Source organism: Pan troglodytes, chromosome 7, assembly GCF_028858775.2.
Source record: "Pan troglodytes isolate AG18354 chromosome 7, NHGRI_mPanTro3-v2.0_pri, whole genome shotgun sequence".
NCBI classification, from domain to species: Eukaryota; Metazoa; Chordata; class Mammalia; order Primates; family Hominidae; genus Pan; species Pan troglodytes.
The window spans coordinates 20,045,350-20,060,543 of record NC_072405.2 but is presented as its reverse complement, the minus strand read 5'-3'; the positions used below and the strand labels follow the sequence as shown (position 1 = coordinate 20,060,543).

General features: G+C 39.6%; 1 protein-coding gene across 7 annotated transcripts in view; it reads left to right on the top strand.

Annotated features, from left to right (window-relative positions):
* The window catches only part of LOC112207929 (putative glycosyltransferase ALG1L2), a 205,815-nt gene extending 190,898 nt beyond the window's left edge, over positions 1 to 14,917 (top strand). For all 7 annotated transcript variants that reach the window (XR_010159166.1, XR_010159162.1, XR_010159168.1 and 4 more), the window contains one exon: positions 13,883 to 14,917. The gene's annotated coding sequence lies outside the window, so the exon portion shown is untranslated. The remainder of the gene's footprint in view (positions 1 to 13,882) is intronic.
* The last annotated feature ends 277 nt before the right edge of the window (positions 14,918 to 15,194 follow it).

Sequence of the window (15,194 nt, the reverse complement as noted above, 5' to 3'; positions counted from 1 at the left end):
TCTCACTATATTGCCCAAGTTGGTTTCAAACTCCTGGCCTCAAGCAGTCCTCCTGCCTCACCCTTCCAAAGTGCTAGAATTATAGGCATGAGCCACCACACCCAGCCTCTTCTTCTTTTTAAATAGAAACTTTATTTTATTCTGACAGTGGGTTTCTTTCTTTCTTTTTTTTTTTTAAGAAAAAGTTGGCCCAGCCCCAGGGAATAAATTTTGACTGCTCTAAACAACTATAGACCAAGGGCCAAATCTGGCCCTCTGACTGTATAAATTAACTTTTACTGGAATAAAACCAGGTCCGTTGATTTATCCATTGTCTACATACGCTTTTAGGCTACGATGGCACCACTGCGTCACTACAACAGAGGTTATTTAGACCAAAAGCCTAAAATATTACCGTTTGCCTCTTTATGGAGAAAGTTTGCCATTCCCTATCTAAGGTTTAGATTCTGAGCTTATCATTTTATCCTACCCGCCCTCACCAGTGACTGGCTCAAAACAAGTCTGTAATTCCATTCTGACTGTTCTACTGAGGGAATTCCCCCTTCTTCTCATGCAGAACTGATGAGGGTAAGTTGTATTAATAGGACATACGCTCAGGTTTTCTGAAAAATACTTTTATCTAGAAATGCATAGGAATATGCTGGTGCCTGAATGTACCATCCGGGGGCCTGGAGATTGACTCCCCTGCCTCCACAGCTGGTGCTCACACTTACTACTGAGAGGCCTGAGGAAACACCTGCCTACCCACCACCAGAACCTGCATAGGTCACCTGGAGAACTAGAGATCAGCCTGCCACACACACCACCCAGGAGCCCAGTGGTGCACCTGCCCACCTGGCCCAGTGCTGCCACTGCCAGCAACCAAAGAAGCCACCTGGAGACCCAGGGATTGGCTCACACAGACAGGCTATCATCAGTGCCCACAAACGCTGCCCATGGTCCCTAGTATTGACACACCTGGTCCACCGCCACTACCACTGATGCTGAAGGACAAGACTTCCTGGCATCCCCATCCTCAGCAAAGCCTCACCACAGCCTCCAATAACAACTGCCATCTGGCCAAGTGTGGTGGCTCACGCCTGTAATACCAGCACTTTGAGAGGCCGAGGCGGGTAGATCACGAGGTCAGGAGTTCGAGAGCAGCTTGGCCAACATGGTGAAACCCCGTCTCTACTAAAAATACAGAAATTAGCTGGTCATGGTTGCATGTGCCTATACTCCCAGCTACTCAGGAGGCTGAGGCAGGAGAATTGCCTGAACACGGGAGGCAGAGGTTGCGGTGAGCTGAGATTGTGCCACTGCACTCCAGCCTGGTGACAGAGTTAGACTCCATCTCAACAACCAAAAAAAAAAAAAAAAAAAAAAAACAAAAAAACAAAACAAAAAAAAAAACACTGCAGTCTAAGCCACTGAATGACTCACAGGCACCACTCATGCCAATTACAGCTGAAGGAATCATATGCAGACTATACCACTGTACCCACCCAGAATCAAAGCCAAAGTGTGATATCCAATGAACACTGTAGATACAGCTATAAGAAAAGGTCTTTCCCATATAAAAGCCAATCCATAAAATTGGAAGAAATGACTGTTATGTCAGAGGCACAGATAGTCACATAAGGATGCAAGAAATATGAAAAAGGAAACATAACATCTCCAAAGAAGCACAATAATTCTCCAGCAACAGATCCAATGAAAAGAAAATCTATGAAATGCCTGAAAAAATTTCAGAATAATGTTATTAAAGAAACTCACGGAGATACAAGAGAACACAGATAATGAATACAAAAAAAAAAAAAGAAAGAAACAGAAAACAGGAAAACAATTCATGATCTGAATCACAAATTCAACAGAGATAGACAGCATAACAAAGAGCCAAACACAAATCCTGGAAGAGAATAAATCATTGAAATAAATACAAAAGATAATTGACAGCTTTAACAATAGACTAGATCAAGCAAAACAAAGAATTTCTGAACCTGAAGAGTGGTCTTTTAAAATAATCCAGTCAGACAAAAAGAAAGAAAAAAGAATGAAGCAAGGCTACATGACATATGGGAAACATATGTGACAAAAAACTGAAATTCTGGGAGTTCTGGATGGAGATGCGATTGGTAAAGGCATAGAAAACCTATTTAATGAAATAGTAACTGAAAACTTCCTGAATGCTTCCAAATGCAGGAAGCTCAAAGATTACCAAGTAAATACAACTCAAAAAGGTCTTCTCCAAGGCACATTATGGTAAAATTGTCAAAAGACAAAGAGAAAATGCTAAAAACAGGAAGAGAAAGGTATCAAGTCACTTATAAGAGAATCTCCATCAGGCTAACAGGGAATTTCTCAGCAGAAACCTTACAGGCTAGGAGAAAAGGGGATGTATATTACAAGTAAAAAATAAAAATAAAAAAATGTAAGCCAAAAATACTATACCCAGCAAAGCTATCCTTCACAAATGAAGGAGACTGGCATAGTGGCTCACATCTGCAATTCCAGAGACTCAGAAGGCTGAGGCAGTAGGACCATTTGATCCCAGGAGTTCAAGGCTGCAGTGAGCTATGATCATGTCACTGTACTCCAGCCTGGGTGACAGAGTGAGACTCCATTGCTAAAAAAAAAAATAGTAATAATAAAAGAGAAGAAAGTATTTCCCAGATAAGCAAAAGACTGTTTGTTTGTGTCTTGTTTGTTGCGGTCCTACAAGAAATGTTTAAGGGAGTCCTACATTGGGAAGTGAAAGAACAATATCTACCATCATGAAAATACATGAAAGTATAAAACTCACTGGTAGTTCAGACACACAAAGAACAAAGGATTCAAACATCACCACTAAAGAAAACCACCAAACTGCAACCATAAATAATGAGAGAAAAAAGGAACAAAGGTGTATTAGTCTGTTTTCACACTGCTGATAAAGACATACCTGACTGAGACTGGGCAACTTACGAAAGAAAGAGGTTTAATGGACTTACACTTCCACATAGCTGAGGAAGCCTAAGAATCACGTTGGAAGGCAAGAAGCAAGTCATGTCTCACATGGATGGCAGCAATCAAAGATAGAGCTTCTGCAGAGAAACTACCCTTTTCAAAACCATCAGACCTTGTGAGACGTATTCACTATCATGAGAACAGCATGGGAAAGACCTGACCCCATGACTCAATTACTTCCCACCAGGTCCCTCCCACAACATGTGGGAATTCAAGATGAGACTTGGGTGGGGACACAACCAAACCATATCATTCTGCCCCTGGCCCTTCCCAAATCTCATATCCTCACATTTCAAAACCAATCATGCCTTCCCAACAGTCCCCCAAAGTCTTAACTAAGTTCAGCATTAATTCAAAAGTCCACAGTCCAAAGTCTCATTTGAGACAAGGCAAATCCCTTCTGCCTATGAGCATGTAAAATCAAAAACAAGTTAGTTACTTCCTAGATATAATGGGGGTATAGGCACTGGGTAAATACAGTCATTCCAAATGGCAGAAAATTGCCAAAACAAAGGGGCTACAGGACCCATGCAAGCCCAAAATCCAGTGGGGCAGTGAAATCTCAAAGCTCCAAAATGATCTCCTTTGACTCCATATCTCACATGCAGGTCATGCTGATGTAAGAGGTGGGCTCCCATGGCCTTGGGAGAAAAAAGGCCACAGCTCCACTCCTGTGGCTTTGTATGGTTTAGACCCCCTACTGGCTCCTTTCACGGGTTGGCATTGAGTGTCTGCAGCTTTTCAAGGCACACAGTGCAAGCTGTCAGTGAATCCAGAATTCTGGGGTCTGGAGGATGGTGGCCCTCTTCTCAAAGCTCCACTAGGTGGTGCTGCAGTAGGGACTCTATGTGGGGGCTCCGACCCCACATTTCCCTTCTGCACTGCCCTAGTAGAGTTTCTCCATGAGTGCCCTGCCCCTGCAGCAAACTCCTGCCTGGATATCTAGGCATTTCCATACAACTTCTGAAATCTAGGCAGCAGTTCCCAAACCTCAATTTTTGACTTCTGTGCACCCACAGGCTCAACACTATGTGGAAGCTGCTAAGGCTTGGGGCTTGCACCCTCTGAAGCCACAGCCCACGTTGTGCCTTGGTGCCTTTTAGCTGCAGCTGGAGTGGCTAGGACTCAGGCACCCTAGGCTGCTCACAACAGGGGTCCCTGGGTCCAGCCCACAAAACCATCTTTTCTTCCTAGGCCTCTGGACCTTTGATGGGAGGGGCTGCCATGAAGACCTGTGACATGCCCTGGAGACATTTTCCCCATTGTCTTGGGGATTCACATTTGACTCCTCGTTACTTAAACAAACTTCTGCAGCCAGATCGAATTTTTCTTGAAAAAATGGGATTTTCTTTTCTATTGCATTGTCAGGCTGCAGATTTTCCAAACTTTCATGCTCTGCTTCCCTTATAAAACTGAAGGCCTTTAACAGCACCCAAGTCATCTCTTGAATGCTTTGCTGCTTAGAAATTTCTATCAGATACCCTATATCTCAAGTTCAAATACCCTATCAGATACCCTAAATCATCTCTCTCAAGTTCAAAATTCCACAAATCTCTACAGCACGGGCAAAAAGCCACCAGTCTCTTTGCTAAAACATAACAGGAGTCACCATTGTGCCAGTTCCTAACAAGTTTCTCATTTCCATCTGAGACAACCTAAGCCTAGACTTTATTGTCCATATAACAATCAGCATTTTGGGCAAGTCTCTAGAAAATCTCTTCCAAATTTTCCCACATTTTCCTGTTTCCTTCTGAGCCCTCCAAACTGTTCCAACCTCTGCCTGTTTCCCAGTTCCAAAGTCACTTCCACATATTCAGGTATCTTTTAGCAACACCCCACTTCTGGTACTAATTTACTGTATTAGTCCATTTTCACACAGCTGATAAAGACACATTCAAGACTGGGAAATTTACAAAAGAAAGAGGCTTAATGGGCTTACAGTTGTACATTGCTGGGGAGGCTTCAAAATCATTGCGGAAGTCAAGGAGAGGCAAGTCACATCTTACAGGGATGGCAGCAGGCAAAGAGAGATCTTGAGCAGGGAAACTCCTCCTTTTAAAACCATCAGATCTCATGAGACTTATTCACTATTAAAAGAATAGCATGGGAAATACCTGCCTCCATGATTCAACTACTTCCCACTGGGTCCCTCCCACAACACATGGGAATTCAAGATGAGATCTGAGTGGGGACACAGCCAAACCATATCAAAAGGATATACAAAATAACCAGAAAACAATGAACAAAATGACAGGAATAAGTCCTCACCTATCAATAATAACTTCGAATATGGGTTAAATTACCTACCTAAAAGATAGAGACAGGCTTAATGGATAAAAAATGACCCACAACATCTACAAGAAACTCACTTCACTTGTAAAGACACACACAGACTGAAAGTGAAGGGATGGAAAAAGATACACCACACAAACAGAAATAAAAAATAATCAGGAGTAGCTAAACTTACACCAGATAAAACAGACTTTAAGTCAAAAACTGTAAAAAGGACAAAGAAGGTCATTATATGGTAATAAAGGGATCAATTCAGCAACAATGTATAACAATTCCAAATATGCATGCAACCAACACAAGCGCATCCAGAGACATATAGCAAATATTATTAAATCTACATGGAGAGATAGAGTCCAATACAATGATAGTTGAGAACTTCAACATCCTACTCTCAGCATTGGACAGTTCATCTAGACATAAAATCAACAAAGAAACATTAGATTTCAGCTGCACTTTAGACCAAATGGACCTAACAGTTATTTTCAGAATATTTCATCCAGCAGCAGCAGAATATACAATCATCTCATCAACACATGGAACATTCTCCAGGATAGACCATAGGTTAGGACACAGAACAAGGCTCAATAAAATTTTAAAAACTAAAATCATATCAAGTGTCTTCTCAGACCACAATGGAATAATACTTGAAATCAATAAGAAGAAGAAATTTAGAAACTGTACAAATACATGGACATTAAACATGCTATTGAATAATCATTGGGTCAATGAAGACATTAAGATGGACATCAAAAATTTTTTTTAAACAGAAAATGGAAACACATCATGCAAAACCTATGGGATACAGCAAAAGCAATACTAAGAGGAAAGTTTATAGCAATAAATGCCTACACGAATAAAGTAGAAAGATTTCAAATAAACAACCTAATGATGCACCTCAAGGAACTCAAAAAGCAAGAACAAATCAAACTCACATTTAGTAGAAAGAAAAAAATATAAATAACATAGCAGAACCAAATGCAACAGAGACAAAAAAATGCAAAGAATCAACAAGATAAAAGTTGGTTTTTTGAAAAGTTAAACAAAATTGATAAACCGCTAGTGAGGCTAACCAAAAAAAAAAAAAAAAAAAAAAAAAAAAAAAAAAAAAAGAGACCCAAATAAATACAATCAGAAATGAAAAAGGAGACATTATAACTGTTACCAAAGAAATAAAAAGAATCATTAGAGGCTATTATGAACAATCATATGCTAACAAATTGGAAAACCTAGAGGAAAGGGATAAATTCCCAGACATACACAGCCTACCAAGATTGAACTAGGAAGAAACAGAAAAATGTGAACTGACCCAAAATGAATAGCAGGTTTGAATCAGTAATAAAAAGTCTCCCAAAAGAGAAAAGTCCTAGACTAGGCTTTTATGCTGATTTCTACCCAATTTATAAAGAAAAACAAACACCAATTCTTCTCAAACTATTCCCAAAAATTGAAGAGGAAGGAATTCTTCCTAACTCATTGTATAAGGCCAGCATTACCCTGATATCCAATCAAGAGAAGGACACAACAAAAGGAGAAAACTACAGACCAATATTCCTAATGAACACAGATGGTAAAATTCTCGGCATAATACTACCAAGCCAAATCTAATGATGAATGAAAAAGATAATATACCATGATCAATTGGGATTTATCCCAGGAATACAAAGATGGCTCAACATACACAAATCAATACATGTGATACATCACATCGACAAGATGAGAGGCAAAAACTATCTGATCATCTCAGCAGATGCAGAAAAATCACTCAGTAAAACTTACCATTCCTTCATGATGAAAACTCTCAACAAATTAGGCACAGAAGGAACACTTCAACCTAAGAAAAGGCGTATATGACAAATCTACAGCTAACATCCTACTCACTGGGAAAAAATTGAAAAGCCTTTCCTCTAAGAACTGGAACAAGGGAAGGATGCCCACTTTCACCACTCTTATTCAACACAGTATGGGACATCCAAGCCAGAGTGATCAGACAAGATAAAGAAATAAAAGGCATTCAAATGGACAAAAGGAAGTCCAATTGTCTCACTTTGCAAATGACAAAATCTTATACCTGTAAACAGAAAAACCTAAAGACTCTACCAAAAAACTCTTAAAATAAATTAGGCTGGGCATGGTAGCTCATGCCTGTAATCCCAGCACTTTGGGAGGCCAAGGTGGATGGATCACCTGAGGTTGGGGGTTTGAGACCAGCCTGGCCAACATGGTGAAACCCTGTCTCTACCAAAAATACAATTAGCCAGGCATGGTGGTAGGTGCCTGTAATCCCAGCTACTTGGGAGGCTGAAGCAGGAGAATCGCTTGAACCCGAGAGGTGGAGGTTGCAGTGAGCCAAGATTGCACCACTGCACTCCAGCCTGGAAAACAGAGTGAGACTCTCTCAAAAAATAAAAAATAAAAAACATTTTTAAAAATGGATGTATAATTCAGTAAAGCTTCAGGACACAAAATCAACATACAAAAATCAGTAATGTTTCTATATACCAGTAACAAACTAGCTAAAATAGAAATCAAGGAAGAAATTCTATTTATAATAGCTACAAAAATAAAATACCTAGGAATAAACTTAACCAAGGATGAGGAAAAAAAAAACCCAAAAAACTTCTACAATGAAAACCACAAAACACTGATAAAATAAATTGAGAAGGACACAAACAAATGGAAAGGCATCTTATGCTCGTGGGTTGGAATAACTAATACTGTTAAAATGACCATACTACCCGAAGCAATCTAGAGATTCAGTATAATCCCTATCAATTATATTCTTCACAGAAACAGGAAAAAAAAAAAAACCCTGAAATTCATATGGAACCACAGAAGACCCCAAATAGCCAGAGCAATACTGAGCAAAAAGAACAAAGCTAGAAGCCTCACACTACCGGATTTAAAAATATACTGCAAAGAGGCCGGGCGAGGTGGCTAAAGCCTATATCCCAGCACTTTGGGAGGCCAAGGCGGGTGGATCACAAGGTCAGGAGAACGAGACCATCCTGGCTAACACGGAGAAACCCCGTCTCTAAAAAAAAAAAAAAAAAATTAGCCAGGCGTGGTGGCGGGCATCTGTAGTCCCAGCAGCTACTCGGGAGGCTGAGGCAGGAGAATGGCATGAACCCGGGAGGAAGAGCTTGCAGTGAGCAGAGATCACGCCACTGCACTCCAGCCTGGGTGACAGAGCAAGACTCCATCTCAAAAAGAAAAAAAAAAAAAAACATATATATATATATATATATATATATATATATATATATATATATATATAAATAAAATATATATATGTGTATATATGTATATACGTATGTTATACGAATATATGTATGTATATACGTAGATATGTATGTATATACGTATCTACGTATGTATATACGTAGATACGTATGTATATACGTAGATATGTATGTATATACGTATATATGTGTATATGCACATATATGTATATATACACGTATATATGTATATATACACGTATATATGTATATATACACGTATATATATAAGTATATGTGTGTGTATATATATATATATATATATATATATATACATATATATATATTACAAAGCTATAGTAACCAAAACAGCGTGTATTGGTATTAAAACAGACACAAAAACAAAGGAAACAGTCTAAAGAATCCAGAAATGAATCCACATATTTACAGCTAACTGATTTTCAAGAAAGCTGTCAAGAACATGCATTGAATAAAGGACACCCTCTTCATTAAATGGTGCCAGGAAAACTAGATATCCAAACACAGAAGAATAAAACTATACCCTTGTCTCTCATCACTTACAAAAATAAACTCAAAATCAATTAAAGACTTAAATGTAACAGCCACAACTATAAAACTACTAGAAATAACCACAGGAGAAACGCTTGAGAACAAAGATTGTATGGCTAACACTTAAAAAGTACAAGCAACAAAAACAGACAAATGGGATTATATTAAACTAAATACTTTCTGCATATCAAATAAAACAATCAACAGAGTGAAAAGACAACACCTCTCCCTTACACCATACACAAAAATTAACTCAAGATGTCCTACAGACTTAAATGTAAAACTCATAACTATAAAAACGCTGAAGACAACCTAGGCAATACCACCCGGTACATAGTGATGGGCAAAGAGTTCATGGTGAAGATGCCAAACGCAATTGCCACAAAAGCAAAACTTGACAAATGGGATCTAATTAAATGAAAGAGCTTCTGCACAGCAAAAGAAACTATGAAAAAATAAACAGACATTTCTCAAAAGAAAATCTACAAATCACCAAGTTTATGAAAAAATATTCAACATCACTAATAATCACGGAAATGCAAATCAAAACCACAATGAGATATCATCTCACACTTGTTAGAATGGATATTAAAAAGACAAAGCACAACAAATGCTGGCAAGCATGTGAAGAAAAGAAAATTATTGTATATTGTTGGTGGGAATGTAAATTGGTACAGCCATTACGAAAAAAAGTACAGATTTCTCAAAAAACTAAGAACAGATCTACCATATGATCCAGCAATCCCACTCCTGGGTATATATCCAAAAAAAGATATCAGTGTATCAACGGGATACCTGTACCCCCATATTTACTGCAGCACTATTTACAATAGCCAAGATATGGAATCAATCTAAATGTCAATCAATGGATGAATGGATAAAGAAAATGGGAATATACACACAATAGAATAGTATTTAGCCATAAAAAAGAATGAAATCCTGTCATTTTCAGCTAAATGGATGGAACTAAAGGTCATAACGTCAGGTGAACTAGGCCATGCACAGAAAGAAAACTATTGCATGTTCTCACTTATATGAGCAGCTTATGCTCCTGGAAATCAAAGCGGGGCCATGTTTCAGGTCAGTAGGGTCAGGGATAGAGACCACAGTTATGGACTTGTGTGCCCTGGAGCTCTATAAAATTGATATCATGGAGATAAAGAGTAGAATGATAGTTACCAGAGGGTGGGAATAGGAGGGGTTTGAAAAGAGGTTGATTAATAGGTATAAAAATATATAATAGAAGGAATGAGATCTAGTGTTTATTATCACAGAAAGTGACTACAACAATTTATTGTATATTTCTTTTTTTTAATTTCAATAGTTTTTAGGGAACAGGTGGTATTTGGTTACATGGATAAGTCCCTTAGGGGTGATCTCTGAAATTTTGGCATACCCATCAGCAAAGCCGTTTACCCAATGTATAGTCTTTTATCTCTCACCCCCTCCCACCTTCCCCCTGAGCCTCCAAAGTCCACTGTTTCATTCTTGTGCCTTCGCATCATCATAGCTTAGCTCCCACTTACGAGTGAGAACATGCAATGTTTGGTTTTCCATTCCTGGGTTACTTCATTTGAAATAATGGTCTCCAACTCCATCCAGGTTGTTATGAATGCCATTATTTTATTCCTTTTTAAGGCTAAGTAGTATTCTATGGTATACATATATATAACACATTTTCTTTATCCACAAATTGATTGATGGGCATTTTGGGCTGGTTCTATAGTTTTGCAACTGTGAATTCTGCTGCTGTAAACGTGTGCAAAAGTATCTTTTTCATATATTAACTTCTTTTCCTCTGGGTAGATACCTAACAGTGGGATTGCTGGATCAAAAGGTAGATGTACTTCTAGTTCTTTAAGGAATCTCCATATTGTTTTCCATAGTGCTGGTACTAGCTTACATTCCCACCATCAGTGTAAAAGCGTTGTCTTTCACCACATCCATGCCAACATCAATTTTTGTTTTTTTTTGTTTTGTTTTGTCTTTTGTTTTTTGTTTTTTTTTGAGATGGAGTCTCACTCTGTCACCCAGGCTGGAGTACAATGGTGCCATATCAGCTCACTGCAACCTCTGCCTCCCGGGTTCAAGCAATTTTCCTGCCTCAGCCTCCTGAGTAACTGGGATTACAGGCAACTGCCACCATGCCCGGCTAATTTTTGTATTTTCAGTAGAGACTGGGTTTCACCATGTTGGTCAGGCTGGTCTCAAACTCCTGACCTCGTGATCGGCCCACCTTGGCCTCCCAAAGTGCTAGGATTACAGGCGTGAGCCACCGCGCCCGGCCCTCTTTTTGTTTATTTTACACGTGGTATTGCATTGTGGTTTTGATTTGCATTTCCCTGGTAATTAGTGATGTTGAGCATTTTTTCATATGTTTGTTGGCCATTTGTGTATCTTCTTTTGAGAATTGTCTATTCATGTCCTTGGCACATTTTTTGATGAGATTATTTTTTTCTTGCTGATTAGAGTTCCCTGTAGATTCTGGACATTAGTCCTTTGTCAAATGCAGTTTGTGAAAATTTTCTCCCACTCTGTGGGTGCTCTGTTTACTCTGCTGATTATTTCCTATGCTGTGCAGGAGGCTTTTAGTTTAATTAAGTCCCATCTATTTATCTTTGTTTCTGTTGCATTTGCTTTTGGGTTCTTGGTCATTAACTCTTTGCCTAAGCCAATGTGTAGAAGCATTTTCCAATGTTATCTTCTAGAATTTTTATGGTTTCAGACCTTAGATTTAAGTCTTTGATCCATCTTGTGTTGATTTTTGTATAAGTTGAGAGATAAGGATCCAGTTTTATTCTTCTACACGTGGCTTGCCAATTATCCCAGCACTATTTGTTGTATAGGGTGTACTTTTCTTACTTTGTTTTTGTTTACTTTTTCGAAGATCAGTTGGCTGTTAAGTATTTGGCTTTATTTCTAGGTTCTCTACTCTGTCCCGTTGGTCATGTGCCTATTTTTATACCAGCACCATGCTGTTTTGGTGACTATAGCTTTGTAATATAGTTTGAAGTTGGGTAATGTGATGCCTCTAGATTGGTTCTTTTTGCTTAGTTTTGCTTTGGCTTTGCAGACTCTTTTTTAGTTCCAAATGAATTTTGGCATTCCTTTTTTCTAGTTCTATAAAGAATGATGATGGTATATTGATAGGAACTGCATTGAATTTGTAGACTGCTTTTGGCAGTATGGTCATTTTCACAATATTGAGTCTACCCATCCATGAGCATGGAATGTGTTTCCATTTGCTTGTGTCATCTATGATATCTTTCAACAGTGTTTTGTAGTTTTCCTTGTAGGGGTCTTTCACCTCCTTGGTTAGGTATATTCCTAAGTATTTTATTTTTACAGCTATTATAAAAGGGTTTGATTTGATTCTCAGCCTGGTAGATGTTGGTGTATAGCACTGCTACTGATATGTGTACATAGATTTTGTATCCTGATAAATAGATTTATTGTGTATTTCTAAATAGCAATAAGATTTGAAATATTCCCAACACAAAGAAATGATCAATGTTTGAGGTGATTAATATCCTAAAGACCCTGATTTGATCATTACACATTGCATGCATGTACCAGAATCTCACATGGACCCCATAAATGTGTACAATTATTCTCTATCAAAAACATTTTTTTAAGAAACATGCAGGAATACACTGTACCTCTTCCTTGCTGTGTCTGGATATTGTCACATGAGGACTTGACATGCGGATTGTGGCAGCCTCTGTGACCAAGAGCAGAAGACAACAGCAGCATAGAAACCTCAAATGAAAAACCTAACATCTGAAGCTACTAATTTAGCCAACCTTGGCATCAGCTATCTCTGGTCTTAGTACATGAGGTGATAAGCCCCCACTGTTCAAGTTGGGTGTCCATCAATTGCTGCAGAATAGAAGTTAATGAGGCTTCCTCCTCCTGGATCCCCTACTCGACCCTGACATGCCCATTCAGTCACAGGCAGAAAGGGAAGCACAGGGTAAGGAGACCTGGCTGACTGTGCCAGACGCAAATCTTACCTGTCCTGCTTAGAACACTCAAAGCTCAATTGGTTAAACAAAAAAAGGAAAAAGACAATAAGGAGTATAGCACTCCCCAGATGCAACTTAATCTAACACTCTATACTTTAGATTTTCTAGACATACATAGAAATCAGACCACTACTTCTGCAGAACATTTTACTGGTAAAAAGAATAGCCCACATGAGGGAAAACTGATTTGGTGGAAAGACAACAAAAACAATACATGGGAAATCGGTAAGGTGATAACATGGGGGAGAGGTTTTGCTTGTGTTTCACCCGGAGAAAATCAGCTTCCTGTTTGGATACCCACTAGACATTTGAAGTTCTACAATGAACCCATCAGAGATGCAAATGAAAGTGCCTCTGCAGAGACAGAAAATCCGCAATCGAGCATCATCGACTCGCAGGGTGAACAAAATGGTGATATCAGAACAGATGAAGTTACAGTCCACCAAGGAAACGGCATATGTGGAGAGCCAGAGAGAGGAAGGGAAAGAAAAAGAGACAGAGATCAGAGAGAGACACAGAAAGTGAGACTGGGGAGAGAGATAGTGTTAAAGACAGAGAGAGAGACCGTAAGAGAAGGGAGACAAAGAGATAAAAGGTGCGAGTGAGCAGGTGAGGAGAAAGACTGAAAACTAGGAGAAACAGCAACTAAGACACAAAGGAGGTGGGAGACTGCCTGGGTGCCGCAGCACCCACACCGTCCTCTTGCCCCCGTCACTTGGGTTAAAACCACCGGAAATTCCACTATTGCAAATTTTGTATTAATCCTTGTATGTCTGTACTTTCTATTTTTAGTCTACAGGTGTATTCAGCAGCTCCAGAGAGACAGCGACCAGCGAGAAGGGGCCATGATGATGGTGGTGGTTTTGTCAAAACGAAAATGGGGATATGTAGGGAAAAGAAAGAGAGATCAGACTGTTACTGTGTCTACATAGAAAGGGAAGACATAAGAGACTCCATTTTGGAAAAGACCTGTACTTTAAACAATTGCTTTGCTGAGATGTTGTTAATCTGTAGCTTTGCCCCAGCCACTTTGCCCCAACCACTTTGACCCAATCTGGAGCTCACAAAAACATGTGTTGTATGAAATCAAGGTTTAAGGCATGTAGGGCTGTGCAGGATGTGTCTTGTTAACCAAATGTTTGCAAGCAGTATACTTGGTAAAAGTCATCACCATTCTCTCGTCTCAATAAACCAGGGTCACAATGCACTGTGGAAAGCCGCAGGGACCTCTGCCCTTGAAAGCTGGGTATTGTCCAAAGTCTCTCCCCATGTGATAGTCTGAAATATGGCCTCGTGGGATGAGAAAGACCTGACGGTCCCCCAGCGCGACACCCATAAAAGGTCTGTGCTGAGGTGGATTAGTCAAAGAGGAAAGACTCTTGCCGTTGAGATAGAGGAAGGCCACTGTCTCCTGACTGCCCCTGGGAACTGAATGTCTCGGTATAAAACACGATTGTACATTTGTTCAATTCTGAGATGGGAGAAAAACCGCCCTATGGTGGGAGGCGAGACATGTTTACAGCAATGCCGCCTTGTTATTCTTTACTCCACTGAGATGTTTGAGTGGAGAGAAACATAAATCTGGCTTACATGCACGTCCAGTCATAGTACCTTCCCTTGAACTCCATTATGACATAGATTCTATTGCTCACATGTTTGTTGCTGACTTTCTCCTTATTATCACCCTGCCCTCCTACTACATTCCTTTTTGCTGAAATAATGAAGATAATAATCAATAAAAAACTGAGGGAACTCAGAGGCTGGTGCCAGTGCAGGTCCTTAGTATGCTAAGCGCCGGTCCCCTGGGCCCACTGTTGTTTCTCTATACTTTGTCTCTGTGTCTGATTTCTTTTCTGTCTCTCATCCCACCCGACAAGAAATACCCACAGGTGTGGAGGGGCAGGCCACCCCTTCAGTAGGAGATTACAGGCATGAATAACCCCACCTGGCCACCTAACTCACTCTTGAAAGGCCAGAAGTGATGCTGGAACTTTCTTCCTCTGTGGGTTAAAAAGGGAAAATTAGGGAGAACACAAGGCATGAGAGATGCAGCGATGGATATGTCTATATGGAGCTTCTGTCTGCATCCAGTAGAAAATGCATC